Raw genomic sequence first — 4,240 nt, forward strand, 5'->3', positions numbered from 1 at the left:
GACATTAGGTACCACTGACTATGCGTGATGAATGGACTTGATGGTAAAAGGACCATGACTAGACAGAACATGAGTGTTTTTCAGGCTATCTGTATTTGTATGTATCAGCTCTGACAAAAGTTTAGAGAAAAACAAGTTTGGTACAAAAGTTATAAAAGATTTTTTTTTTTTTTTTTGCATGTGAATGCATTCAAAAGCTGATTGTCCTGTGTATATGATGAAAGATCAGCTTTTTCTTTTTTTAAGGTTGTGTTTTTGTCTGAAGTATGAATTGGCATGCTTGTTAAAGGTAGCACGGTCAAGTGAAGCCAAGCCAACAGTGCTGCTGTGACAATATGTTCCCTGGTAAAAAATGTATGCTACTCAAATAAACATCAGTTTCATCAGACAAAACAGATGTCATGGATACAGGGCTCAATTATCCAAAATCAAACTGTGTTCTCAATGAGACAGTGCTGCTATGCCTCATCCACGCATCATTACAAGTTATTTGTGATTTCCTCTGTGAAAGAAACATGATACACCACAAAGACCAACAAATTATCTCTTGTAGGTCTTCTGTTTCTCAGACTCATGCTCGACTGAACTTAAAGAAGAAGCAAAAAAAAAAAGCATTCAAATACATTGTTCCATTGATAATTGAACATTGCATGGCTCTAAATTGCGTCTCGGGCTGATGGATGCCCCATGGGGGTGAGAGAGAGGACTGTGGTGGATTTTTTTGGTTGTTTGTTTGAAAGATAAATGACTGAAGCTTTCAATCTATATAAGCTTATTATCACCGCAAGAGCATATTATAGCAGAGGTCCACGGGGAGGAAGTTGGATCGAGCCTTTGATCCCACCATTTGTTGTGATGGGTGATAACAGTGAGAGAGTGAAGCAAAGATAGTAGGAAATAGCCTCTAATGAAGGAACTGCAACATGTTTTGATGACTGTTGTCTCAGACAGGGGACTTGCTTGAAGACTTAAAATCCTAAGCGGTTTTAAACATGTACCTCATCACAATCACAATCACAAAAACAGATTTTAGAGGGTTATTGTCTCTCAGTTGTTATTATGCTCCAATTTCAATGATCACAACAGGGCGGGATAACAAACACTACAACAAATGTTAAATGTTGGAGCGGAGTAGTAGAAAATATAATGAAGATGATCACCTTTATTCATTTTTTTCCTGTTAAAGACTTTTGGTGAGTGTGTTTCCCTCATCCCTATGCTTATACAAACAAACTAAATTTTGAAACCGACCTGAAATCTTGGGTGACCTCACTTGATTTAAAACAACAACAACAACAACAACCACAGGATAATAAAACAAAGCACATACGCCCAGTGGCCACCTTATTAGGCACACATTCTAATTCTGCAATCCAATACAGGTGTTCTGCCCTAAAATCTACCCTCATGATGCCTATAATAAGTTTTTGACAACCTGGCATCATTCCCCCTCACTCTGCGATAGAGGTGGGCTCTGCCTGTTTCCTTCTCAGTTCCGGCCTGACGAGAATCAAAAGTTTACAGGTTAAAAGAAATTAAATGAAACATTGTCAGCGAAATTACATAATATTAAAATAGATAAAACCAGAATAGAAAGAAAACATGCTATTTGGCTTCTTAAAAAAGTTTGTGATCGCAAAAACCATCACATAGATGTAGGTGGATCGTCTCAAGCCTCTGTCTCAACACTGTAAGACGCATCAACTAAGTTTCTGAAATCTCAAATGTCCTGGCTAAATGACAAGTCTAACTACAGAAAAATGTTCATTCTTTCTCCAATTTCTTGCTCCATTGCCCTTCTCTTTCTCCCCACTTCTTTTCTCTTTTCCCCCCTGCATTCTACCGGCTCCCTCTCCACCACCACTGTGCAATCTGTCAGTCATGTGTAGCCTCTGTCAAGTTTTCAGCTAAGACCCGGGTAATCCTGCCATCACTGAGGCTGTTAACTGGCTAATTACGGAATATATTGCCGTCACAGCCCCCTAATCCTCCGCTCTCATTCACTTTTGCCCATTAAGGATCCTGGGGGATTACTGTAACAATCACACCTCCTTCTCTCTTTGATGGTATACGGGGATTAGTATTAAAATATACAGTGTGTGTCACAGGAACGATGGCAGTGCTATCAAGAGGAAAGAAAAAGAACTCTTAGACCGAGGAAGTTGTATACTATAAAAGAAAAGGTTGTCAATAGGTTGTCAGTATACTCTGTGTGTGTGTGTGTGTGTGTGTGTGTGTTCTGTATACGCATTAAAAGAAGTGTAACTCCTGAAATTTATGTTTCAGTTTCCTAAAAACTAATTGTACGTGTGGCTATATGGAATAATCCAGCATACATCTATCTCAGACTGCAGGTACAATGGTTTTCACCCTAAAATATTACAAAGCGGAAATCAGTTAAAAAGTCTGATTTGACTTGATTCCAAACTATTGCTTGGATCTTTCAAAGGCTGAGAAGAGAAGATACCTTGGATTTTCTTAACACATAATCTTGGGAATGGAGCAGTAAAGTAAAGCCTGTCAGTTTTGGACGTGGTAACAAACTTCTGTCACAGAGCCTCTATAGACGGTATTCAAACACTGGTCATGCAACATAATAAATATAATAAATAAAGATGTTATATTTATACAATCATAGTGTTAACAGTGATCTTATGGATAAACCAGGGATCAATGCAGTGGAGAAAATGGTGAGCTGGTTTGTTCTGTGCATTAACTGTGGAATGAACAAATAGTATTTCCAAGTATAATGTCATTGTAATTCTCTTGGTCTTCCGTTCTCCAGGACAGTTTTGTTAACAGATGGTATTTAGTCCTTGCCATGTTTCATGGCAGCTATTTTCCATGGCAGTCATGTTCCCTGCTTGTTCCTTATGGCTGTAGTTAGCAACTATTTGATTCTTGCTTAATATCTCACTTTGGTGACACTCTGCGTGACATTTTCTTACATATTTGCTTTTAGTGCACTTACAGGCTGACAGAAGCAAGAACAACATGAAGCCTAAGACTGAACCTGCAAGCCACACCACTGTTTACATTCATGGAGTATCAACTGTTTGGATTGAAGGAACAATGTAAATATGCATGAAATGACACTGTGATGTCTTCGTAACTGTGAGAACCAACTGCAAACCAAACCAACGGCAAGGAGTTGTCTGGCCTTAAGATTTTTTTTTTTTTTTTTTTTTTTTTAAATTTGGAGTAATTGTGAAAAGCATAGTGATTACAAAGCAGAAAAAAATGACATACCATAAACAAGTCAGACCAAAAGTAATGTAAAAAGGAATAAATACAGTCACTAAAAGCAACTGGATTTACAAAAGTATAGACTAGCTGCCAAATTAGTTACATGGTCCTAATGCCAGGAAGATAAAACGTAGTATAACCAGTGAAATATCAACATTAAATCCCAATAGGAAGACTTAATAGGAAGACTGTTGTGTATTAATTTGAGGAAGGCTGTAGCCTCCTGATCAGCCCATGCATATCTGCACATATCTGTTTTTTTCCATTTTCCCTGTTTCCATTTCACACTGTTGCATTCTGCTTTTTCTGTATAAACCACCTTTGCTACCTCAGTAAAAAGTAAACACACACACACACACACACACACACACACAAATTGAAAATACACATAAAAATATGTGTAAAATACACATTTTTATTTTAGGAATTTTGAACCAAAAATAATGTTTTTATAGTCACAGTATAATAGCCATGGAGTGTTTTTACTGCCAATTTTTTCCTCCGCAACATCAACATTAACTACTTGTTTTTCGAGGATTACAAATGTATTTATATCTTAAAAACTACCTGCAAAAATATTTTTTCACACTAGATTTGAGTTTTAGTCCTTGTTTCTCCCCTTAACTTTCTCACTAAGTTGGATGAACTTTTTTCAGAAGTTAATATTCGTTGTGACAAACTGGGACAGGGAGATAGAATAGAAGGTAAAAAGGACAAAGACATCATAGCACTAACTGATAGGAGCCACATTAAAGCACCGCTCCTCTGCCTCCCAGCAACACTCCGTAGGAAGAAGGGAACAAAAGAGTTGAAGAGGAGGGAAAAAGGAGAGGGAAAATGATAAGCCAGCATATCTTTTATTATTTCACAGGTGGAAGAGTTTGGTTATCACATGTGTTCGCCTCCGCTCCCTCCTCCACTCCCGTTCTCTCATTTTTCCTCTCACATATACACCATTCAGCCACATCATTAAAACCGATAACTGGTTTTAATG

Source organism: Toxotes jaculatrix, chromosome 7, assembly GCF_017976425.1.
Source record: "Toxotes jaculatrix isolate fToxJac2 chromosome 7, fToxJac2.pri, whole genome shotgun sequence".
NCBI classification, from domain to species: domain Eukaryota; kingdom Metazoa; phylum Chordata; class Actinopteri; family Toxotidae; genus Toxotes; species Toxotes jaculatrix.